Source organism: Emydura macquarii, unplaced genomic scaffold (assembly GCF_026122565.2).
Source record: "Emydura macquarii macquarii isolate MOO-44397 ecotype Brisbane River unplaced genomic scaffold, CSIRO-AGI_Emac_v2 contig_1348, whole genome shotgun sequence".
Lineage (NCBI taxonomy): Eukaryota > Metazoa > Chordata > Testudines > Chelidae > Emydura > Emydura macquarii.
The window spans coordinates 7406705-7433522 of NW_027131485.1; the positions used below are offsets into that span (position 1 = coordinate 7406705).

Here is a 26818-nt window from a genome sequence, read left to right on the forward strand (position 1 = left end):
GTGTGTGTGTGTGATATGGACCAGGAACATTGCCTCATTTCATACAGACCTCCGAACAGCTGCCATTGTGGATTGACCATTATTTAAATGGGCCTTTCTGGTCACTCAGCTATAATAAGTACCTCACTAGCCCTTTGCTACCAGGGACAAGATATTTTAATAGTAATGGGAGCTTAAAGTTAGGTTCCCAAATCCACAATAGGTGTCCACCTGACTTGCCAAAGAGCTGAGCACCCAGCAGGCCCCATGGACTGCAGTGGTAGCTACTGGGTGCTTGCTGCCTTTGATAATCAGGCTGTTTGTTTAGGTGCTGAAGACTCTGATCCTGTGCTGAATGTTCTCTGGGTGGATTCCCATGCCAGTACAGCACTCACTGCATGATCAGGGCTTGCAAATGGACTATGTATCCTTACCTTAGGCACCTGTTTTAAAAGATCATGGTTCACATGCATTGCTTCTTGATCAACAGCTTGTATCGCGCTTGCTCTTTTCTATATGTGACCTTGTATTTTATAGGTGAAAGCACCCATGTCCTATTTGTCTTTTTCCGCACCAGTAGCCATACCTCTTTTCTCCCCATCCTACAATGTCTAAAATAACTGAGAATGCTAAGAAAGAAAAATTAGAAACAGATGAGGTGAGATGCTGCAGGTCTGTGTAAGTCAACCTATTTTTTGTCATCCCAAACAGATAATCAGTACATGCATTTATCATGTTTTTCTCCCCAAATATTAGCTGTCACATATCTGCAATGAAACAGCACTTAGAGCCTTGAGATCCTTCCGAGCACACACTCTATGCTTTATTTTATTGATTTTTCACTCTTCCCTTTAGAAGCATGAGTCAAGAACCTTCACTTATTAAAAGCAGTCCCAGTTGCATATACCTTTCATTTCCTTTGAATTACATTAATTGCCTGACAGCTAAAAGTGATCTGGGTTTTCCGGATTTCAGCACTGGACTGCAAGAAATATTTGCCAGCTACAGCAGATTTATAAAGATGCCACTGAGATGCCTTGAGACTAACAATCAGAAAACACAGCAGCAAAACAACACTATTTTTCAAGGTTAAATGCTCAGAATGCTAAAAAGGAATTGCACACAATGAAGCCCAACAATGAGTTAGATCCAACCTGTTTTCTCAGCTTGCCTCACATAAAAGGAAGATGCCAAATGATTGCACAGTGTCACACAAGAAGTATACATTTAATAAAGCAGCTTTTAATATGGGAGTTTTACTTTTAATTTAGTTTTGATTTTGTCACTCACATCTCTGTTTGCTTCACTGTCCTGCTTCCACTGGATAATTATTTTCTTTTAATATTATTTAGGGATTTAGGAGTCAAAATCCCATTGACAATTGATGGGATTTAAGCTCTTAAGTGCCTAAATCCCTTTTGAAAGTGAGATTTAGACTCCTAAATCAGTTAGGCATTGCAACACTGAGTGCAGCAACACCTAAATACCTTTAAAATATCCAGGCCTTAGTCTGTCTGTGCCTCAACTCCCCATCTGTGAAGTGTGGATAGGGCATTTCCCTACCTCACAGGGGCTGTGAAGATAAATACATTTCAGACGGCATGGTGTTTAGATAGCCCGGTTCTGGGGGAATATAAACACCTTAGACAGATTGAAATGCAAGTGTGTATTTATAATATACAGGCTATGAAATAAATTTCAGCAACCTCTTACCTTCGTTGCAACTCAAAAATTAGTGGGCCTGTTTCTCATTTACACTAAGGCCACTTTACACATTTGTAACAGTGTAAGCAAACACATTTTAGGGTCCTTTCTTGCCAGAGTAGCATGAAGTGTCCTGGGTGTAAATGAGACTTGGGGTCATTATTATTATTATTATTATTCCTGAAGCCTTGATCAGGGCCCCCTTGTGCTAAGCACTGGGTTTGCATATAATAAAAAGATATTTCCTGCCCCAAAGTGATTTCAATCTATATGCAAATGGCAGCTTATCATGTAACAAATAGATTTTACCAGTCTCAAATGTGGAATCCAAAATGAACTGTTTGATGTACAATAATAACAAAATCAAGGCCATTTAAGGGATACAGATCCTTCTTAAATGATATTTAATGAAAATAGGTGATGAAAAAGTATTGTTACTTGTCACCAAAATGACCTTTTTAAGAATTGCACTAGTTTCTCCCCATTCCAAATAACTGCAGCCCACTTACGTCTTTATGGATTATTTTTATTAAAAAGGAAAATATGGGCTCACAGTAGATGGCACTTGTAGCAACATGACTACACAGCAATTTATTTTAAATTATAAAGAAACAGACCAATCTGTTAGGTCAATGTGGATTTTAAATAACACAGGTACCCACCATGCCAACTTTCTTTGCCTAACATCTCAGACTATCAAAGAAAGATTAGCAACAGTAGGAGAAAAAAAAGGAAACGCCTCAATTTCCTCCCATATTATGCCTCACAATGAACCTTCAGCAGACCACTGAGAAGTGCTGGACTAGATCATGCTAGCTGGGAGTAGCCAGGAGAGCCTCAGAAGAATGCTCTGGCCAATGCTCCTTACCAAGAGATGAGACAATTGACACTTTTCATCTATTGCTAGAGGTACATACCCATGGCAATGCAACTCCATATAGGGTCTAAAGACAAGACAGAGTTCCTCATGCCTTGTTAACATGAGTGAGAGGATAAAAAAAATCAATCCTTAGTAGATTCCTTTCTCATTCATAATTAATAAGACATCCCTGACAGAAAAATTTCTCTTTTCAAGACCTCCTTGAAGCTGTGTAATACCCTAAAGAAGTGCGTTACAGTTGGTCCATCCTCTATTCTGTCTTAGTTCTTCAGGAAGATAGTATTTCTCCAGATGTTTGGGACAGACTGACGGAAGAGAGAGCTGAGAAGCCCAGAATGTGATCGCAGTTGTCTTAGATGCTTCAATTCAGGAGGCCTCTTTTTTTCCAGTCATCCTGGAGTTGCTTGAGCAAAGAGAGTTGACCTAGAAAATGGACTCCTGCCAGACCAGAAAGAAATTGACTGTCTATTCACTAGGTGCTGTTTACCATGGCCATGTTGACAGTTGCCAATAGGGGTTCATTTCAGGGGGCTCCCTTGCAGATTAGATTGCAGGATTGGGGCCTATGCCTTGATCTAAATCAGTGTTTCTCAACATTTTTGTTACCAGGGCCTGGCTTGCTGCCTTTCTAAACTGTGTCAGGGAGATCTCCAGGATCAATGCTAGTCCACGGACTGGTCGTTGAGAAACACTAATCTAAATTATATCTCTGACTTGTGACTGCATTCGATAGCAGATGGTTTTCCCACTGTAGTTAATATTTTCATTCCCCACTCTTTGAAGACAAGCAAAGTGTTGGGATGGGGGAGGTACCTCAGGGCTTGTCTACATGGCAAAATGTATAGGCGTTCCTAAGAATACTAGATTAGTTAAACTGGATTACGCCTCTGTGTGGGAATGTCTCATTTGGAATAAAAGTAACTTTAATTTGGTTTCTATTAATTCACTTCCTTCCACAAAAATGTTACTTTTTCTGAGTATCATTGTGTAGATAAGGCTTTAGAGAAGCCTTCAAAATCTTAAACTCTTCCTTTGTAGATTTAGCAGTGAGCGGGTGTCCTTGTATGGATATCAAGTCCTTGTGAGCAGTTTAACATGCTGCCCCTCTCTACCATAGTCCAACTTGTTTGTTTTCTGCAGCACCCCCACCTTGTTAAATCTGCCAGTTGCACATGAATGTAAGAAGTGATATTTTGTACTGCAACTTAAAAACTCTGTATTTCCCATTCATTTTACATTCTTGACTCGCTTTTGCCAATATGGAATTTTAATGGAGAGGTTTCTGTAGCTCTTAGAGACCTCCAGCCCTAAATCTCACTAATTTTATGTGGTTCTATCATATTGTGGCTCCAGGTTTATCTTTCTTTAATGAATATGGAGAGAAGATTTTTGGTTTTCAGTGGGCTAGTCAATCGTGCCCATTATTATTTCTTATCTCACTCTCTCTGCCTTTCACAGGTTTATCTTATAAATGCTTCCTTGCCCATAGACCTTTGAGGTCTCTCAAAGCTTGAGGCTGGCTGCCACATTTTTGTTTTCTCCTTTTTTTTAATTGTTTTTAAAAATTTTTAACCTTTAAAGAATTAGTTGTCTTTGTAAATTTTCCAGCACTCAGCTCCTTTGCTCCAGCTTTGTATTTTTAATGTACCAACTCAAGCCATTACCATTGACTCCAAGAGAGGATTTTGGGCACTTTAAATATTGAATTTTTCTTTAATGCTTCCCCAAATTGACAAGGTAACCTTGTAGAATCAAGAAGAACCTGTGAGTGTCTAAGTGTGTGTGACTGTGAGTTTGGGTGTGTGTGAGCATGTAGTATGTGAGCTCCTCAGGCAGCTGAGAGTAGGAAGGGATGTGCTTTTTTTGTCTTTACCTTGAGGTTGTTTGGGCTAGATGGTTATTTTTATTATAAATTATTTGTAACACTCACATCATCTGAATTTTTAAAGTAATATTTTTATACTCCATCACTAAATAATTCTCTGCTTGTATAGTGCATCTTTCGTTCAAGGGTCTCAAAGTGTTTGACTTGCATTAACAAATGTAGCTTAACCCCCCTACTCATCAAATGGGTAAATTAAAGTCACAGCATGGTTAAACTTGCCCATGGTCAAACTTAGGCTACCTCTTCCAAGCCCATTGCAATAGGTGCACTCACAATAATTTATATGGGTAAAATCCTGTATCTGATTTATTTGTGCAATTGTTGTGTGTCTAAATGCTGTGTTTTCCTCATGCAACTAGTGTGTATGCATTTTTGCCTTGATCACCACTTTCATCGGGCTTTGACACCTGGCTCAGTGAATAGGTAGATGGTGGCAGTAGGAGTAGCATCCAGGAATCCTGCTCTAATCACTAGGCAACAATGCATCTCTAAAGATGCACAGGAAGTGTAGGAGGGGGTCTACCTATGATTTTCAAGAGTATACGGCAGTGTTCTATGTTTGATGCAACATCTCTAAAGGCACTTAATTATTTGCTAAAATTGATCTTTCAGGATTAGGTGCTTTCATTCTTCACAGTTCCATGTGTCTAGAAGTACTTTCCTGGGGAGAAAACACCTGATAGTAGAGCTCTGTTAAGTTTGTCAGACAGAGGCATTACAAAATTGAATGAAGTTGAAGCTAAACAAATTAGGACTGGAAGTAAGGCACCAGTCTTTTAACACTGAGGGTAATTATCCATTGGAATAACTGACCCAGGGAAGTGGTGGATTCTCCATCATGTGAAGTCTAAATTAAGGTTGGATGCCTTTCTAAAAGGTGTGCTTTTGTTCAGTCAGATTATGGGCTTGCTGCAGGAATACTTGGTGAAATTGTATGGCCTGGATAAGCGGGCGGTTAGGCTGCATGATTCATAATGGCCTTTTCTAGGTTTAAAATCTATGGGTGAAACTCTAGCCCTCTGAAGTTAATGGGGCCAGGATTTCACCCTATAAATCTCGGAGTTCTTTAACTATCTCATTTGATATTCTAGACTGTCTTGCCATTTTAGCTGATGAAGTTAATATTGGAATGTGAACTTTATTCAATAAATGTAATCTACTGAATTCATAATATTGTTATAGCAGGGGTCACCAGATGGTGCTGTTACAGATAGTCTTAGAAGTTCATTTTCTGAGTGTTGCAGCACGTTTTCTGTCTATGAAGAAATGCTGTACTGTTGTTAACTTTGTTACGCAGTGGTCCTTGGAGAGACCCCAAGGCAGATAGCAGAGTTTGTTCTCTGCCTAATTCTCTGTATCTGGAGACAATTCTTGGGACACAGTAGCTTCCTAGGAACGGGGCATTGGTGTGAGGTCTGAGATTTCTAGAAGAGGGGATTGCCTGCATGCTCTTTGTGATCAAGTCTGTTCCAGGACTGGTGTGTATGTGTAAATAAAGCAGTTACGCTTAGAATATACCTAGAATCTGATTTCTTCTCCACTGGGAAGCTAATTTACGTGTACCAACCTGGAGAGAGGAGCACAGGTTGCAGGAGGGAAGAGTTTGGAGGATGCACCAGGTGGTCAGTCTGTGTACAATGCCTGGAATGCTAACCACAGTTGCAGCACTGTCATAAAAAGTTCTCTTAATAAAAGCCAGTTTAATTTTAGAAACATATTGTTACCTGGCACAGTACATAAAATACTGCAGGCCCCAGAATTCGGCTACTGCTTGGCAGAGGAGGGGCACTGGTGTCAATGGTGGGACACTGCTGGCAGAAGAAGGGAAAACAATATATTACAGCTTCCTGAATATTTTGAGGTGAGATAGGGCCCAAAGCAAACCCACAAATCCAGCACCTCGAACCAAACCCACAAATCTAGGACTCTCATTCCCCTATAAGCTCAGATCCAAACTTCACAACTCGCCTGGTGATCTATTTAACTATGCTACCAGTTTGCCTTTGTTTTCTGTGTAGAGATAAGAAACCATTTTGGGAGTTTGTCACAGAGGAGGCACACACCGCAACATTCCATTACAGAGACTTTACTTTTGTTTCTTGTTTGGTTGTTTTCCTTCTAACATAAAAAAGCCGAGAGAGAGAGAGAGAGCGCACGTGCATAGCCGCCTTTCTCTCTATAGTGGGCAAAGGTCCTCCAAAGTTTGGATCTGACCACTGTGACGTGGAACATATTTTTAGTTGTGATGCATCTCCACTCTTCATGCTCATTGTTGATTTATAAACAGTCGTGGCATTAAATCCAAACAATTATTTATATGCTGTTATTTCTCAGTTCTCAATAGAATCACCAGTAGAAATTGAAGCTAATCCACCATCGTCCACTCTGAGCTGTATTATGCTGAGTTTAAATGAGGGGGAAAAAAGGAGAAATCAATAAAGGCAGAGAGGTGCAGAATGGAAAGAATAGCAATTTACAACCAAAACAGAATCAAATATAGGAACAGCTGTTGTTTAAAACAGGGTGGCAAATGCAAAGACGGGCAGTGTGATGTACTCTTCAAAAAACTACGAAATGAATGCTGTAGTTCCAGGTCACCAAACCTAAAGAAATATTCCTACACTGCCCTGTGTCCAGTGTATTCCCTAGATGAGTAACCCCCCCCCCCCCCACACACACCCACACACACACACACAGAGTGAGGCAGGTGGCCAGTGTACAAATCAAAGAGAAATGATATTGGGGAAATAGTCTCCTTGACATAAATCTGGGGAGACATCAGAGGTTTAATTACTCATCAAAGTAAAAAAGGAAGAAAGTGATAACTGTACTGATGTGCCTGTAAGGAGAAATTGCAGTGATGCAACGTTGTATTGACAATGGCAGTCTCCAGAGCAGCACTAAGCTGCAAGGGCTAGTTCTGCTCATCCCATTAAGACAAGGAAATCATTCTTCTAACCGCTGTGAACAAATTGGCTGATTGAATTTGCAGCAAACTGCTAGTAAAATCTAAAACAAATGAGATTACAGAATCAAAGCTTAGAATGCGGAATATTTGTGTTAATTGTATAATTCAAAGCTGTTGCAATATTAATGAATGTTTTAATACCATGATTAAATAGAAGGTTAATTTCAATTTTGCAAATGTGCCTAAGCCTTTAATCTATCAGGGTATTACAATGTAGGTAAATTTTGCTAAATCTTTGCACAATAGCATTTTATTTAAAAAGCACAACCTGAATCCCTTCCATTTCAAAGCTCTAGTCATTATCCACTGTTTCCTGTGATTAGCTTCCTCCCCATCCCCCCATTATTCCCAGTCCCTTTCCTGACATAAGTAAAGAAGTGGGTTATAGCAAGACATAGTCCCTAAGAACATGCATAAGAATGGCCATACTGGGTCAGACCAGTGGTCCATCTAGCCCAATGTCCAGTCTTCTGACAGTGGCCAATGCAAGGTGCTTCTGAGGGATTGAACAGAACAGGCAATCATCGAGTGATCCATCCCCTGTTGTCCACTCCCAGCTCTGGCAAACAGAGGTTAGGGACGCTCAGAGCATGATGTTGCATCCCTTACCATCCTGGCTAATAGCCATTGATGGACCTATCCTCCATGAACTTGTCAAGTTCTTTTTTTGAGCCCCGTTATAGTTTTGGCTTCATAACATATCCTAGCAAAGAGTTCCACAGGCTGACTGTACATTGTGTGAAGAAGTACTTCCTTTTTTTTTGTCTTAAACCTGCTGCCTATTAATTTCATTAGGTGTCCCCTAATTCTTGTGCTATGTGAAGGAGTAAATAATATTTCCTTATTCACTTTTTCTATATCAGTCAATATTTTATAGACCTTTATCATATCTTCTCTTAGTCATCTCTTTTCCAAGCTGAAAAGTCCATCTTTTTACTCTCTCTTCATACAGAAACTGTTCCATACCCCTAATCGTTTTTGTTGCCCTACTCTATACCTTTTCAATTCTAATATATCTCTTTTGAGATAGGGTGACCAGATCTGCACACAGTATTCAAGGTGTGGATGTACTATGGATTTATATAGAGACATTATGATATTTACTGTCTTATTATCTAGCCTTTCCCTAATGGTTCCTAATATTCTGTTAGTTTTTTTGACTGCTGCTGCACACTGAGCAGATGTTTTTCAAAGAACTATCCACAGTGACTCCAAGATCTTTCTTGAATGTTAACAGCTAATTTAGACCTCATCATTTTATATGTATAGCTGGGATTATGTTTTCCAGTGTGCATTACTCTGGATTTGTCAACATTGAATTTCATTTACCATTTTGTTGTCCAGTCACCCAGTTTTGTGAGATCCCTTTGTAACTCTTCACAATCTGCTCTGGACTTAACTATCTTGAGTAACATTGTATCGTTGGCAAATTTTGCCACCTTGGTGTTTACCCCTTTTTCCAGATCATTTATGAATATGTTTAACAGTACTGGTCCCAGTACTGGTACTAGACCCCTGGGGGACACCACTATTTACCTCTCTCCATTCTGAAAATGACCATTTATTCTTACCTTTTGTTTCTTGTCTTTTAACCAGTTACTGATCCATGAAAGGACCTTCCCTCTTATCCCATGACTGCTTACTTTGCTTACGAGCCTTTGGTGAGGGACCTTGTCAAAGGCTTTCTGGACGTCCCTAGACCTAGACAAAATAAAAGGAGCTTAGTAGAACCCAAATACCCAGTCTTTGTTTGCCCAAAGCTTCCTCTGACCCAATCATGCATATCCTCTTTTGTAGACATTTCTTATGCCCTGATACTACCACCTTACTCAGGTCTGGTAGTGCCCAACTTTCCAAGTAGTCCTACTGATTTCAGTGGTTCATTTATGGAGTGAGGTACTCTTAAACCAATGTGAAGCATGGCAGAAACTGGCCCTTCTTCTTCTAGTGCTGGTCCCTATGTGGTTTCCAAATGTGGGGTGTGCATGTGTGCCATGGGTCAGAACTGGAACTGTTCATAGCAGTGTTCGTTGACCTGTGTGCACGTCATGCATCAGCCATGTGGTGCATCTGAGGTCTTATGAGGCTGCACGGGTCGACGCCTCTCCAGTTCCCTCTTACTGCCACATGGCCAGAGTCGGAACCCCCTTCCTCTTTCCTTATTGGTAGCCTTTTAGCATTCTTGTATATAGTTTTACAACAGTTAAATGTAGTTTTAGTAATTAGAAGTTATCAGTTAAGTTAGGAATTTAGTAGTATTTGTCCTTTTACCCCATGCGGGGCATCCCACCCACTTAGGGGGACTATGCCCTGACAAGCTGGCTTTCAAAGCTGTACGTCATGTCTGTGCTCCTTCTCCATGAGTGACGATGAACACCAGCGTTGTCTCTATTGTTTGGGTGAAGCCCATGTTGTCTCCCACTGCTCCATCTATCGCTCCTTTCCACTGTGGATTTGTGAGGCTCGAGAGCTCCAACTCTGCAAACACCTCACGGAGGAAGCAATGCGAGTGCTTCACTGGCCCCATCCAGAGCAAAGGCTGGCATCCTTGGCTCCAGTGGCAATGTTGAAGCAGCACCGTGCTCATAAGAAGCACATGCATGGGCACAAGGGTGGCTCCCTGAAAGGGACCGCCTCGAAACGCAGTGTCGCCTCTCCGCACCGCGCCAGGTCGGGTGAGGAGTTGCACAATGACTCGGCTACTCCTCCACCCAAGAAGTCTCAGACAGAGCCCAAGTCGAAACACCATCAAGACCAGCTGTTGTCATCCTCGACTTCTGTTGTGGAGCTACTGCCTTCACCACTGGCTACATCCACACGGCCAGGACCTTCAGGAATCCCACACCATTCACCTCCCAACCTTCTATGCAAAACCACACATCTCAGAGAGAGTGAACACTGTACTCCCTCAACGGCCATCACGTGTTGGCTTTCTACTGACAATGCATGAGCAATTTCTGGACCTCACCCAAACTTTTCGGCGCCATTGCAGAACGTTGCAAAGGCCGATGCCCTTTCCTCTCAGAGTTTCTCCAGTGGATCTCTTGCTGCATTGAGAAGTGTTACTCCCTTTCCTGGCGTCACTGCTCACTCCACATGAGCGCAAGTGACCACATTCGCCCTCCTACTGGATGTTCCATGGCAGGACATTTGTAAAGCAGCCACGTGGTCTTCGGTCCATGGTTTCACCGCTCACTACACCATAGCCCCTTTGGCAGCAGTGGAAGTAGCAGTTGCCCATGCAATCCTGCAGACTCAGTTCTGACAAACCTCGCTCCCACCTCTATGCTAAATATTGCTCGCTACGCTAACTACGTTTGGAATCCACATAGGGACCAGCACTCGAAGAAGAGATGGAGGTTACTTACTGTTACTGGAGGTTCTTTAAGATGTGTGGTCCCTATCTAGATTCCAATCCCACCCTTCTTCCCCACTACCCATGCTACCATAGCTATGCTGCACGCTAGCTTGATAAGAGTTAGCATGAGGATATGCCCACAAGCAAGAGACTCAGACCCCTAGCTCAGTGCAGACGTAGCATGTGACACCTGAGCCATTTCCTTTGCTAGCTGATCAATAAGAGCCCAATCTTGGTTTCAGTGGCTTCAAGGAGAATATTTGTGCCGGTTAAGACACAAGGAGTTTGAAGGAAAGGGCTTTGAAAGCTGATAACTGATTGTTTGCACATGATCAACTGTTACCAATGTGCTCCCAGGATATATGTAAATTAGTTAATAGATAAGTGCCAGTAGATGGTGCTCAAGAATGTGTATCAGAGTTCTTGGGTTTGTTGGCGCAATACAACTTGTTTGTGCACTGCAAATGTCTTCCTTTTGTGCAGTTCTTTGCGTTCGCTTTTAAAATCAACCACAGGTCTGGGGATGTATGACAGGGAGCATATGAAGCTAGAGTGCTTGACAAGGTTAAGCACAACTACATGGAGAAACTTGAATCACATCTACACATACTATGCATGGCTCAGTATTGTCAGTCTCTTTACATTCAAAATATGATGTTTGCGATTGACGATGTAAGACTAAATTTTCCAAAATGTCTTTATTTTTCAGGCACAATTTTGCACCAGCTGCTACATGGATCCTCAACTTTGCACCTGTAAATGAATTGCAGATGCAAATGGTGGCAATTGGCCATCTAACTACCTGTTGGAGAATACAAATCTGGCAAATTATATATATCTGCTACCATTGGTGCCTGTAGTTTATTTTGGATGCAAATGATAGGCTTTAACCTGATCTCTAATTTTGCAGCCTTTCTGAAAATCAGAGCTTTATTGTCAATTATGGAGGCTACAGGTGATCAGCACCTCTGAAAATCAGGCCATAAGTGTTTTACCTGGGAAACTTTCACAAAGGGGTTTTGCAAGAATTAATCCCAGATGCAAGCACAACAGTCTCCTTCTCATACACATGAATAGTCTGTTTAAAACATTTTCAATTCCATGAAAACCTTGTTTGAAAATCACTTATTTACAGATTGCTGGCATTTTTTGGTAGTTAATTCTTGCTGCCAGCTCTATGTTCTCTGACTCCTATCCAGATCTGTCCCATTTTATATCTGCTGCGAAATAGTTTTACTCTTGAATTGTCAATATACAGATTCCAAACTGCAGTGAAGAAAAAACGTGCTGCTCACATCGGGAGAGCGGGAAGCCTCATGGACAGAAAAATCCAATGTTTTGGTGGGAATCAGAGTGTAGTTTGACCTGACGTGGACCTTGGAGCTGGGAAGTAGGTTGCTTCTTCACATCACAGCCTCAGAGGTGGGCCTTTTTCACAGATTTCTTTTCACTCTCCCCCTTAGGAAGACTTGCAGCGCATTCCTGAGGAGTGGTCTCTATCTCAGGCCCCCCGTGTATGCTTTTATTTAGTCATGTTTTGCCACAGACAGAGGAGAAGGGCATGAGAAGAACAATGAGCCATTTGTATACAAGTCAACTCTACTCACAGCAGAGCCCAGGACTGGAAGGGACCTCCTGGGTCATGAGACCAGTTGCCCGCTGTCTGGGATCTTTCAGAGAGTCTTTGGTGCAGGCAGAGGAAGGGGCTTGATGATGAACTCCAGAAGGTCCTATCTTCCTGCAGGGGACCCAGTGGAGGAAGGCGCAGAGAGGGGGCTGTGCAGGAAGATGACAAATGGGTGAATGAGGTGGAGAACATTGGCACTGCAGGGGGGGCAGGAGGCAGGGTGAAGCTGGACAAGGGAGGTCAGGCAGGGAGGGGCAGAGCTGTGCAGAGCTTTGAAGGTGGTGAGTGACTAGAAACTTAGGTGTGATGAATTGGTGCTTGGGGAGCCAGTGGAGGGATTCCTAGAAGGGAGTGACATGGTCAGATCAACAGGTGACTCCTAATGAAACTGAATGGAGGAACAACTGGAAAAGTCCTTTCTCCTGATGCACTGTGACCCCAGGAGCATCCCGGTGCCAGATGGCACAGAGTCCCCGGTATGGAACAGGAAAACTCAGCTGGCCAGAGCAGCTCAGTAGTCCTCGCACCCACTTGTCATGCTGTTGATTTAAAAAGTGTCTTGTCATATATCATTTGAAATCTAATAACAACCCACTAGCCATTAACATGGCGGTGAGGTGCGCAACAGTGCTGCAAGGGAAATTATGGATAGTCTGGTGGTATGTTCAGGAGTCTGTAAACAAACCAAGGAAGCTACATAGGTTCTTTCCAGACAGAAGAGAATGGCTGACACCTCTTGGACTCGGTCACAGATCAAGTCAGGTGTGACTAAGGACAATGAGCTATTCATTTGCACTGGGGATTGCAGACCGATCATTTGCATTGCAAAATCACAGGAGAATGCAAAGATTAACAAGGCCAGGGCTCCCTGGTGGACACAGAAAGCTGAGCTTTCTGAGGGCTTCCTGGCTTTGCAAACAAGATAAACTTTGAGGCTATAAAGACCAGAGGCTGAAAGACTTTGGATATCCACCATCTAGGGGACAAAGGGCAGCAGCACCCTTTGAGTTCATGAAAAAAGGGGATCCTCTGGGGCCAGAAGACAAGAGAAGCTGGAAACAGACTAGAGGTGAGAAACCCGCTGAGACATGTAGTCAATACACTGCAGTCAAAAGTCCACAACTGGCCTGTGCCAGCTGACTCCAGCTCAGGGGGCTTGGGCCCTGGGGCTGTTTAATTGTGGTGTGGACATTCATGCTTGGGGTGGAGCCTGGGCGCTATGCTCCTGTGAGGTGGGAAGGTCCCAGAGCCAAAACTCTATACTTGAATTAAACAGCCCAAGCCCAGGTCAGCTGGCACAGGCCAGCCGCAGGTGTCTAAGCGCAGTGTAGACATGCCCAAAGATTGTAGTTTGCTGAAATGAAGTTTTAATCACTCGAAAGTGGGTTTGGTTTGGTTTTACTTGTAATCGTATCTGTCTCTTCTATTGTGACTTGTTATCACTTACGTCTCTGTTCTTTGTTAGTACACTTCTTTTTGTTTGATTACAAAACCATCTCAGTGCTGTGTGTTAAACTGAAGGGTAAGATCCTCAGCCAAGCTAACATGCCAGGGTGGGTGCTGTCTCTTTGGAGGCAGCAAGCTTGAGAACTTCTTCGGGGATTCAGCGAGAGGGACAGGACACTGCAGGGGAGATGGATTGAGGGAGACTTGGGACTGGAAGGGTTATTGGTGGAAGCCCAGGTGCTGTCATTGTGCTGTAAGCAGGCTGCTGGTGGCAGGGCTCTGAGCCAAAGCTGCACAATGCAGAAGCACCCAGGGTTACATGGCAGGCAGTGATGCAGCCCTCACTGGTCTGGGTGAACCCCAAAGCATCACATCCATATAGAAATAACATGGTAGTTATCTGTGTGGTTGGGAAGCCAGGGAACCCTTTCCCTAATACACACAGACAACTGATTTTCTCCATGTGTCTAAACGTTCACAGGCTTCCCAGCCAGCAATGTATTTTTCCAACTCTCTTTCCAACTCTTCCAGTGTCTCTTTTTCTCTGTGGTTTGTGTTATCATTTGCTAAATACCTCTTGGCTTGCCATTTAGCTTATGCTGCATTGTAAATGCCTTTCTGCGTATTCCCCAGCTGGGAATTCCACACACAAATCACCACTGTACAAATGCTCTTGGTGTGTGTGACACTTTCGGCAGAGAAATTGAGTTGAGCTCCACCCAACACAAGGGGACTGTGGTGTGAATGGAGCTGACATGCCATGAGAGAGATGGCAAGAGAGAAGCATGAGCGAATGGAGCCTTGATACACATTGCTTTACACCCTCACAGACTCCTCTGCCTAATACTAGCTTAAAGCCAAATTACTACCTATTTAGACAGTTAGCATCAGTCACAAACTTTGCCTGTCTTCAGTTTCCTAAAACTGTGTGCTGAAGGGATGAGTGCAGTTTCATTGTAGACAAGACCTACCCATCATTTATAAAGGAAATGAATCCCCTTTCAAAGAATTGTCTTATGCAGCTCTATTCAGGCGTTAAACTATTCAATGACCATTTCAAAGCTAAACCACTGCCACTGATAGGAGAGAACGTAAGCCTGTCGCACATCTTACCATGTCAGCAAGTCAGCTCTCAAGAGAATTTGGGCCATTTGCCACTGTACCATATGTCTTAGCTGAGGTTTTCTAAAGTGGTTAGTGGTTTGAGCTGCCTCCATTTTTGGGGGCCCAGTTTTAAGATAAGGATCTTAAAGAGGGTTTGATTTAGAGAGTGGATGTTCTGTGCACTTTGAAAATCAAGCCCCTTTCCAGTGTTTCAGGTTGGTTATCCAAACATTGAGGCATCTAAAATCATGCATCATTTCTGAAAATCTTGTCCATGTCACTTTCCCTACGGATGCATTAAATGGCAAGTTAATGTTTTCTTGACCCCATGTTCTGTAAGAAAATGTTACTGGTTCAGTAGTACTGTCTATGAGGCTGAGAGCTGGGGCCTCTTCGGACCTAGGTTTTATTGAAACTGGGATGTGCTGCAGAGCTGAAAAATGTGGGCTTGGGAAGAAGGGCCTAAAGGTACAGTGATAGCAGAATGCCAACTGACTACATTCAACAAAGGAGTAGTGATGTGGTTTCTGCTTTCCTGTGAGTAGAAATAAGGCATTTTATCAGCAACCATCTGCAACAGGAGGGGAAGGAGAACCTCGTATTGCTGTAGAATGATGGCGTGCGTGACCTTACTTGGATTGGCCCTTGGGTCCAGGTGGTGGGGGAGAGATCCTTCAAGATGCTTCTGCTCATCGCTGTGTGTTTTAAAACAAAAAACAAACCCAAATTCCAGATTTGTTTAACTTGGCTATCTTTTTGCATCAGTGGGAGATGTGCCTGAGCCAGGATGGCAGGATTGTACTCCAGCTGTGCAGACAGAGTGCTTGCTACAAGTGCACATGTCTTTTGCTTGCAGCAAAATGGAGATCTGAACAGATACATGATTACCATCTTCCATGCAGAATAAGAGCCCCAAACTTTCTATGAGACTCTTGAAAGTTGCATTGTTTTGCAGGAAATCAGATGCTATGGGTTTGATTTACAACATTGCTCCACGTTGGTCTAACTTTGGCTCCCACTGAAATCAAATTAATTCAGTGGGAGCAGAGTTAAGCCAATCTTGAGTGCTTTTGATAATTGAGTATTTGTATATTTCTTGTGTATTTCTATCCCTCATGGGTGGCCACCAAACATTGGCTCATAGAAACACAATCTTAAACTTCTGGCAAAGTGCAGGGGTGAGTATTTGACTTTAATAACATGGGGAGGTTCAGATTCCCAACACTGCAATGCTAGTTTGTATGACAGACATGGGTTTTCCCACAGATGCCTGTCAAAGATTTATTAAACCTTTCTGGATTTGGTTTGGATTTATTTTTACAGACAGGATTTGTTGTGGGCATCTGTGATTGTTCTCTTACCATCCTTGCTCTGACCCAAAGAGTAGACTGAGATAAAACCTCAGTTTGTCACCCACTCCTTCATTTTGCAACAACAGCATATACCCTTTCCTTCTCAACTCCCCATGTGGCTGCTATCAACATATCTTACCTTTGGCCACAGGAAAGCCGAATCAATGTCTCTTCTCCATTATATATCTGCTCCTGTCTCCTCACAGCCCCCTCTGTATTGCATTGATTTCAGTGGTAGTTTTGCCTGCAGGATTGGATCTGTCTGAGTATCTAACTCTAAGCTTGGAAGGATCTTAGTGGTCTTGTGTCCCAGAATCCATGCAAAGTATGACTCATTTCTGGTTTCTCTGGAAACTCAAAACTCAGCCAGGGCTCTAAAGGTTTGGGGTTCACATAAGTCCTAGGTGAAACCTGGTAAAACAAAGTCTTTTTGCCTCTGCTTCAAGTTTTGGGGATTGTTTGAACCCAAAATGCAGAGCATAACTCTGGGAATGTGAAATTCTTGCAAATCAAAGCCAAATGGAAGGTTTGCATGAATTTGCATGAGTTGTTTGGGAACGAAGTTTAGAGTAGCTCCTCTCCCCATGCTCCACCCACCCAGTTCTTGCACTGAATGAAGGTCAGTTGAAGTCAGCATCATCTTCTCAGCTGAGTGAGTTTTTGTTCCTTGGCTGCAATAAAATAGACTTCACCTGCAGGCAAAAACAGCTTAAACAGTAATGTCTTCTTCAGCATCCTTGGTCATTCTCCAGACTAGGATGAGAACTAATTACCATAGATCTTTTTTGTTCTTCCAGGCAATCAAAATGTATTCTTTCTGGAATGACAGTTTGAAACCAAAGACCCCCATGCCAGATATATGGAAAGCAAGGGAATGGCAATATTGTGTTGAGTAACAGAAGACTTTCAGTCTATACCATGACATTTCTTTGAGGTTCCTCAATTGCGACATATCCCTGGGTGTTTTGTCGGTCTGGAGCAGGGTCTATGCTTTCCTTCTATTTTGAGAGTGCATTCTGGAGGTTTGCATTCTTCTGATCGCCTTATCAGAACTCCCTCCCATTACAGCTCTGTGATTGGCTAGGCCGAGTCCTTGTATGGTTAGAAAATTCTCTGTAGAAAGAAACAATTATAAAGCATTTGAAGAGCAGCAAGCTGAGTGCTTTTCACAGCTGGCAGTTCTTGTTTATGATAAGTAATAAAAAAAAAAAAGCAAGTTTATTTTGAAAGGGCACTTAGTGCCCATAAGAAGTCAGCTTCTGTAGGATACAGGGTGATGTGCAGCAAGAAATTGAAAACCCAGGGTCCCAAGTGGAATTAATTTGAAGCTTGCAGGATGGTCTGATCTTAGGTAGGCATATATTTCTTTGGAGCTGGCACAATTAGCTGTTGCTCAGTGAGTATCAGCTTGTGACTTTATTTTAGAAGACACATGCTGGTAAAAAAATCTTCCAGTTATCCAAGAGTAGCATCAGGCTGTGAGGACTCTGAAAGAAAATTGTTTCCTTTCTGGTGTCAGAGTCTGATTCATCAGGGCCGACTGTAGCTGCTCCTAAGTCACTGATGGGCTTTGGAAACTTCCACCCTAGGTCTGTTTTTTTAAGCGTGTCACAGATAATGCATTCTGGAGGAGACTGTTCACCCCTGCTTTGGCACCTTTACACTGGGTGAAGTGGTGTAAAGGGACCAAGGAGGCCTTGTATCTGGCCGAGGCAGGATAGCCTTGGCACAGGCCATGTGTAAGGCCATCTTAGGAGGTATGCTGGGGGTGAGGCTGGAGTTGAGGGGTATGTTGGGGGTGGAGCTGCAGCATATCCATAGGCAGTAATGGACAGGCTGTCATAACTTAAACAGATCCACAGGGGTATAAATGCTCCAGTCTCTGGAGCAGCCTTGAAACCAGCTTGGCCCCACCACCCTTCCCTCGAGCAGTGAGTTCTCTGCCATGCCTCTAAGAAGTAGAGGACAGAATCTCCCCTCTGACTTTATTCAGTGGTCATTGGCAAGACAACACAATCACCAGTCAACATCACATAGCATGTAATAAACGCTGTAATAAACACAATATTATATGTCCATCAGTCCTATGCATATGCATGTGCTTTGTTATTGTGCGTCCTAGCATGGAAAAGGCAGTTTCACTGGGAAAGCTCAGTATTAATCAAACCTATTCCAATCACACATCATGGTGGTTCCTCTCTTGTTAGGGAACGTTGCGACCTATGTTTGGAGCTGATGGATGCTTCTCAGTCATCTTGCAATTCTGTCTTGGGACTCGAGGACTAGACCTCCTGTAGCTTCTTGCAGATCTACGCCCAGAAGCACTTCCTTTTAGCTATAGCTTTCCTTAAGCATGTTACCAGAAGAAATGTCAGGACCTTTGAATTTGGATGGTTTGTAGCATCTCCCTTTTTGTTGCTTGTTTCTCAGTTGGGTAAATTCTACAATCCCTGTTCAGTCACTTATACTTTGTTTAAGCCTTTTCAACAAACGTTTCTATAGCAAACCTTTCCAGATGAATCAGCTGACAAAAATCATAGCCAGCAGCAGGCAAAGAGGGAGATTACGCTGCAGGGTAGAAAAACAAATTTCTCAGTTTCTTTTACTCTTCTGCTTGGGATGTTGCTCATATTTCAGTGGCCGGGCAATTCTGACCTGTTTGTGTCTTATGTCTAATTTATGATTTTTCATTCTATTCCAAAGACAGCTGATTTCCATCCACAGGAAAGTCAGACATTTAATTTTAAAAGGCTAATATGCTGCTTATGCTCCTTTAATGGATAGCATCCATAGCTTCCATATAATGAGCTTAGCAATAAAGGAAGGCTCCCCCGCACCCCAGTTTGCACAGGAAGACAGAGGAAGTCAGTAGGATCTGACAGGAACTGCAAGGGCAGAATGAATCCATTTGGGCCTGCACCCTATCCCCAAACACCCCTCAAGCTCCAGGTGCTTTCAGCACCATCTAATTGACACTCTTTTCAAACTCCTCTGTCTCTTTCCCTGCACATAGGCTTTCATACCAAGCCTGCATCTTCGCTGTGGGAATGGCAAAGCAGAAGGAGGTAACAATGTTTATCATGAGTTGGCTGGGGCCGGCTGGACAGACAGTAATTAAAAATTGGCTGATAAGATGTATGTACCCAACATGACCTCTGACATTTTGCTCGTCTTTGCTTGTGCGGACTGTAAACTCTTCAGGCCAGGTTGTACCACATTCTAGGCACTACTTCAGTCTAAATAAATGAATAGAAATAATAACTAATAATTCACTTGCACTTTGCTCTTAGCTGCAGGATTTATGGAAACATCAGTGCAAATTTTAGAGAGGACTTCACATTTGGGAGTGGTCATAATAAGAGGAAGGAAAGAGAGAGAGAGCTTGACACTGGAAAGAAAAGAAACATAGTTCGGAGTTCAGTTGAGTTTCTCAGATCCTTAAGCCCCTAAATTAGTTCCACTGACTGAAGTCAGTTTTTAAAGACACACTAATAAAGAGATCCACAGATCTAAGAACAGAACTGGGCTCTTTGGACTCTTTGAGAGAAGCTTAAAGTTAAACATGTGTTAAAGTGCTTTGCTGAATCAGAGTCTCTAAATCACCATCTCCAACTTCCTAGGAAGTTTGTTAAATCCCTTGTGGACCATTTCATTGCTGTGTTCCATTTTATAGTGAAATGGGACTGAAAAACCCACTTTGAGCACCACCATTTAGGGGAGGGTCCAAGGATACTATTGTTGGAAGAGAAATGGATAATAGCTTAGGCCTTGTCTACACTAGCCCTTATGCCAGCAAAACGTTTGTCGCTCAGGGGTGTGAAAAAAAACCCCCTGAGTGACATAAATTTTGCCAGCATAAGTGCTTGTGTGGTTTTATATGGCAAAACTTAATGTCACTCAGAGGTGTGTTTTTCACACCCCTGAGAGATATAATTTTTGCCGGCATAAGCGCTAGTGTAGACAAGGCCTTAGAGAAAATTATGCTTTGTTCTTCTCTCCACATAGTTGTATTTAAGGAAATGTAGGTGTACCTGCTTTTAGAGGATCTGTTCCAAAGATACTGGGCCATATCCTCAACTGAGTAAAATTGGCACAGATCCACTGAGGTCAACAGAGCAGCACTAAATTCACACCAGCTGAGGGTCACTATATCCAGCACTCCCTATTTGGGCTAATCACACTGCTCTAATAGCCTATCTGAACTGATATCGTATTATCTGGTTTTCCCCTCTAGGCGGCTCAGATGATAGCCTGCCCTTTAGCCGTTTCCAGCATCCCTAAACTTTCTGGATTTAGCCTTGAACTTGAATTTTCCTCAATTAATATTTTCAGCCTTCTGCTGCCTGAGGTTCTCTAATTATTCTGTCACTTGTTAAATACAGTACACAATGTGGGGTATCTGCAGGAGATTTTACTGAGTCTTTCAAACACTTGCCATACTTCAGTCCTGCAGCTTCTTTATTGGCGCTTGGTATTGGCGCTTGGTAGACCATTTCATTCATGTTTTAGAGCCCTTATCAGCAGTGTGTCCAGAATAATAACAATCTAGGCATTTTAGCTTAAATGTAGTTGGATACCTAGCTCTGCTGGACTGTACTGAGTTTTCAATCTGGGATTTTCCCAAATCAGTCAACTTTTCTTTGTACACCGCCTGGTTTGGAGATCTCTACAGACCCCAGGATTCCATCCTCATCAGTATTTGATTAGGTCAGACAAGCAGACCCTTAGCTCTGCTCTGTCACTTTAATTCATCCTGAGTTTTATATTGTGGGTAGATGGTGTCTAGAGTGTGAAAATCAGTACTTTTAAAAAGATTAAAAAGTGTACCTGGCTGTATGCCACCCAAACACATACAAGGTGAAGGAACAGAAGAGAAAATGAGAAGTGGCAGAGAAAAAAGACAGAGGAAATAAATGGTGAGGAGAGAGAGAGAATTATCAATCATCACTCCCTCTATTTTCTCTTTTCCCACCTAAGTTTTACTCTCCTTGTTTTTAATCCTCCCTCTTCTCTCTTTCCTTCCCTTTTTTAATCGAGTCCTTTGGGTCAGATGTGCATCCTGTTTTCTTCTTTAGGGAGAGGCTTAGATTCCTATGTCACCTCCAGAATCCTGTCTTCCACACTGCCTGGCTGGCTCACTGCCTATCTCTGGGGCAGACTCCCATTTACTTCTCCACTGCTCCTGCTGATCTTGCAGATTTTGCACCACTCTGGGGGACTTACTGTAAAATGCCTCTCAGTGTGGTGAAATTCTTTCCTCCCTCCGCACTGGTGAGAGAGAGAGATTGGAACTGCTAATCCTTTTAAGTTTCTCCCATTGCTTTGTGATGGAGTGTATAAATCCAACCCTGGTACAGAAATGGTTAAGGGGAACTGGAAAGCTCATTAAGTGCACCTGGTGGGTGTGTGGTTTAATTAAGGATGAGACTTAGCTGGGGAGGAGCTGCAGGAAGGAGTTTCTGAGGGTGAAAGATATTAGGGTGAAGGAGTCGCCTGAAACAGGTCTGGGAGAAGGATGACTCCAAAGAAGCCCTGAGGGCTAGAGGCTCAGGAGGTGCTTGGTCTCCAGAAAGAAAGACGAGAGCCTTGGAAGGCAGCACTTTGTAGTGGAGCAGGAAAAAATTTTGCAGAGCCTGGGAGGGTGGTGAAGAGCTTTATAAGGACTGGGCCCACAAAGGCTGGAGAAGTTTTCTTTCTTTGCATTTAGTATAGACTTTGGGTATGCTGGAAGTGGGAGGGCAGCCCATGACCTGGCCAGATCCACCATGTCACCAGAAGAAGTGGACAACCAGCAGGGTTGAGCACCCCTGAGTGGAGGTGAAGGCCCTGGAACACCAAACCCACTCATGAGGGCGCACCCACTGGTAAGCTGTTCACACTTGTTATAGTTTGTCTATAACAGAGAAATCCCTGAAATACAAATAGTTTTGTTGGCTTTGAGCATGGAAGGGTGGGGGGAGAGGAATAGGAGAGTTTTGTATTGAAAGTGGCTGTTTGTTGCTCTTGTGTGACTCTCACAAGTGGGTTTTTTTTTTCCTCTTTTCTTTTCTTTTTCCATTGTGACATTTGTATATCAACACACAGTAACACTATCATATCACTGTCCATGTTAAACAGAATTGACAATGAGCTTGCCAGAAATTACAGGTCAGAGTTCTCAGAAGTGGCCACTGGTTTTCGGTCTTTTTTTCTGAGAGGCCAACTTGAGACACTTTGGGCCTGACTTTTTTTCAGAGGTGTTGAGCTTGTAGCTCTCATTGACTTCAAATCAATGTGTGAGTTCTCAGCACCTCTAGAAATCAGTCCCACATTGGGTAGCCAAAAAATGAATCACTCCAAATTATTGGCCACTTATAGAAATATGGCTGGTGGATGTTTTGGAGCATGGATTCTGTGTGCGTGCACGACAGATATAGCAATATCCTGGACAAACCTTATTTAATTAAGTATTTTAGGAGCGCATTATATTAAAATGCAAATGTGCATTGGTTATTATGAGATTGTATGTAACTTGGCTAGGAGACATGACTAATATAAACCTGGAAGTGTTATGAGCTTCAAAGGACTATTTGAAACAATGGGCCAAGACAAGAATGAACTTTTAAAGTTAAGATGGTTTCCTAGGAAATCTCTAGGGGGGAGATGTATGCAAATGTACCCCCTTGGTTATGCAAGAACTTCTGAAGCTTCATCCTGAGGAGGGGACTTCTTGTGTGATCAACTGTTATGTGAGGAAAGATTTTAAAAACCAAAACCCCCAGGGTATAAAGAATGGACTCAGATTCATGAGAGTGCTTGTTCTGAGCTAACAGCTGTTCTGAACTCGTGACCACAGGAAAACTGTTGGGTGGGGTTTAAGCCAGAGCCCTGGGTGGAATCGGGGGTGATCTCTGGTAAGTTTATTAGAATATGTTGGGGTTTTTTATTGCTTTTAATGTGGGGTTTTTTCTCTTTACCTTAAGAATAAATATGCTTGCTTAGAGCTGTGTGGTAATTTAACTGTGGTAATTGCAGTTTATTATCTCTGAGAAAAGTAAAACAGGCTTGCATAGGCAGTCTGACTGTGCTGGGGAATTCACTGTGTAGGCAGGGAGCTGTGAAGCTTGGAAATACTGTACCCCACTCAGGAGGAAGAGAGATGCAGGTCTCCATCCAAGAGCGGTGATGGCTGAGGAGCCAGGTGCCTAGAGTGGGTGTCTTTGCTGGAACATAGAAGGGGAGTTACAGGTACAGTTGCCCTGAACTGTGATAGAGCTGTATTGGAGCTGCTTGTCAATATCCCCACTAAAGTTTCATTTCTCCCAGATGTATTTCTTCCCTGGAACTCTTCTTGTGCAGCTTTCCAAATTTCAGAGCGCAAACAAGTTATTTTTTACACTGCTCACACACATTTTAATCTGCTGATTAACAATCGATCCTGGTATTCTATTCATATTATACACACAAATGCCATAAGGCAATGCCTGTACCAATAAGAAGATTCAAAGAACATTAAATTTGGGAGGCTGAACACTAAGAGCTTGTCTTCACTTACCTCGGAGATTCGGTGGCAGTCGACCGGAGTTACACAAACTATGGAAAAACTTGTGTAACTCCCATCGACTTCTGTGCTTCTGTTCTGTGCACCGTCTTCACTGCACTGTGCCGACTGCGTTTCCATCGACACAGCGCTATGCCACTTGAGAAGGTGGTCTTAATAAATCGATTTCTGGATCGACTGAGCGGGTCTTCACTGCAGACAGCCTAAAAGCAAGAAATTTTGCAGTTATACCATGTTTTTTATGGCCCAGGCACAATGGCCAACCTCTTAATGTGCTTGGTTTTTCAGCATGCTATTTTAAGCAATTAAAACACATTGGCCAAGAGTGTTTTGTCCCCCTCTAGTGAAAGGATCTTGCAAAGAGATAAGTCTGCTACTGCCTTCAGGCTAACAGACTTGGCTCTTTAAATCAAACAGTAGAAGCTGTTAGGCTCACTGAAGGGCATGTCACTGAAATACCCTTGTTTTTATGGTATTATGCCCCAATCTTAACATAGTGTTTGACTGAAGAATCTTCTTCATCTTGCAGATGTTGATAGGTCTCATGGGAATTTACTAATCAATACAAATAGCTTTAGTTTCTGCTTTCTGATATGTGGTGCCCTGAGGACATGGCCCCATAGGGATCTGTTCTGTGTGCACAGCAGGGAACATGGATGAAGCCTCATTATTTTCACCAAGGGCGGGAACAAAATGGCCTGTAATTAAATGATTTTCTGCTATCTAGTCATTAAGTGTATTTTTTTCCTTGCTGCTTCATGTAAATACCAGACTTCTGTCCCCAATGGTAGCCCACATAGAATGGAACGATAGCTGTAGTCAATGCTCCTGTTTTCAGTGTCACAACAGCTTGTGGGGAAAAAAGTTATTGTAAGTGATGTGTTCCAGTATTAGTGCAGACATCGGTGGTAAAATGAACAATGCTTCTGTCTCTTGGCTTTCATTTGTTGTTCTTACAGAGGAGACAGCATAACTGAGTTATTTTTGTGTTAAAAGACATCAGGGATGAGAATGTGTTAGTACATCAGTAAGGGGATGCACCATTATAGTTCCTTTAGAAAACAGCAACAAAAAAGAGATTTTTAATAAACAGGAATTCAGTGCCGTATGGGTGCATGAATATACAGCACCCTTTTGACTCTATTGACTGATCTTTACCAGTGTGGGATAAAGGCATATGTGTTACAGGTGGCTATGGTCCCAGCTTCTGAAGATGTGGTCACATCACGAGCTGAGCTGTCTTCTTTTAATAAAAAAAAGAAAAAGAAAAAAGGGCAAGTATTTAGCCTCTTGATTGTGGAGAAAAGCTGGAAAACATGAACAGCATGTAACTGAAGCAGCAATATTATGTGCCTGAGTCTGCAGAGAGCCTGAAACAATAGATCTGGGAGAAGTAAACAGCCCCATCTCAATGGGAGGGGGGGTAACGCTAAAACCCATTGCTCTGAGGGTCCCCAAGATTATCTGGTAGGTGAAGGTATAAGGGACAGGGGCTGTCTTTTTGTTCTGTGTTTGTACAGCATCTAGTACAGGGGGTCCTGCTCTATGACGCAGATTCCCAGGCACTACCATAAGACAAATAATTAATAGCAAGTGCAGGGGACCTGGCCTACCCACCAAATAGACATACTAGCTGTTGAGTTAGGTGCTGAGGGTCCCTCTATTGCCACTCCTGCCTTTGTCCTGGTGTGGAGAGGCTGCTGCTGCTGCTCCTGGAGAGGCAGGCAGAGGCCTGTTGCTACCACTAATAGTGGGAAGAAGGACCCTTGCTACTGCATTTGCCTCTCCAGTGGGGTGGGATCATGGGGATCCCTCTGTCTTTGTATGTCTGGGCTGTGGGCTCATCTTAATCTGGCCGTGATGCTTGCACTCCATCAAATCTTATGCTATTGCAAAGAAATCACATGGCCTATAAGCACCCCCAGCTTGAGATTTCATTCCTGGCCGTTACACTGGTGTAATTCTGGAGTGACTCCACTGAAATCAAGTGCATGTTAAACTCCCTTCCTCAAGGGCCTGATCCAGAACCCACTGAAGTCAACAGGAGTCTTTCAAGGGGCATTGGAGAAGACTCCATAAAGAGTGTTGCCCGTTTTGTTAGTAGAGGTCCCAGTGGTTCTTTATTCTGTTTTTTACCCTTCCAAAAGGGCAGGGATCAGTGTCACAGCCAAATCTAAACATACAAGTTGCATTAGTTTAACTAAATTAATGCAACATTTACACATTTAGTGAAATTGGTGCAATTTGTGCATGTAGACAAGGCCATAGGAGCTGTCCCTCATTTCCATCAGTGCCTCCAGGGCTGATTTTCATGTGAATGAGACAAATACTCGAAGGAAGGGTGCTGCATTTCCGTTCCTCCCCTTGGCTTAGTATTTCTCAATGGAAGCCAAATCTAGTGCCGCCGTCTGTGCCAGGCTCCTTCAGGCCATGGTCCAGTCTGGCTTTTGTGGAGAGCTGCCTGCGAGTGATTGGAGAAGGGCTTCTTGCACTATCTTTCTTGCACGCCCAGTCTAGGCTTGGCTAGGCTCAGTCTAGGCGAAAGTGGTGCACCGAGAAATGCTGCCACTCTTCGAGCACATTGCAAGATCAAACCCAAAATATATGTGCTACCACTTTTATCTGCTTTGGGCATAGCTCTGTGCTTGGAATATGTATCCACAACAATTCCGTTGTTTACAGTTTAAACATGGGCTGTAGAGTGCTTCAACTGCCAATTTCCTGGGGAAAAGCTGCAATGATCGTCTATTATCATTGCTGCAAAAAGAAAAACACCACACACTTTTAGGCCACATACATAAGATTGAGCAAATCTTTTCCAGTAATTGGACTTTGTTTTTGGCTACATTAAATTTTTGTTCTGTGATTTAATAGTCTATTAACTATTTTGCCTCCATTCACAAAGTGAAGATAAATCCACTCTTTGCAAGCAGGGCTATAGCTAGGTCTAAAAAGGCATGGAAAAACAAAGCTCT

At 42.9% G+C, this 26818-nt stretch overlaps 1 long non-coding RNA gene across 1 annotated transcript in view; it reads left to right on the forward strand.

Moving 5' to 3' along the window:
• The first annotated feature begins 21758 nt into the window (after positions 1-21758).
• The window catches only part of LOC137155299 (uncharacterized), a 31592-nt gene continuing 26532 nt past the window's right edge, over positions 21759-26818 (forward strand). The window contains exon 1 of the long non-coding RNA XR_010920403.1: positions 21759-22167. This is a non-coding gene — a long non-coding RNA (uncharacterized lncRNA). The remainder of the gene's footprint in view (positions 22168-26818) is intronic.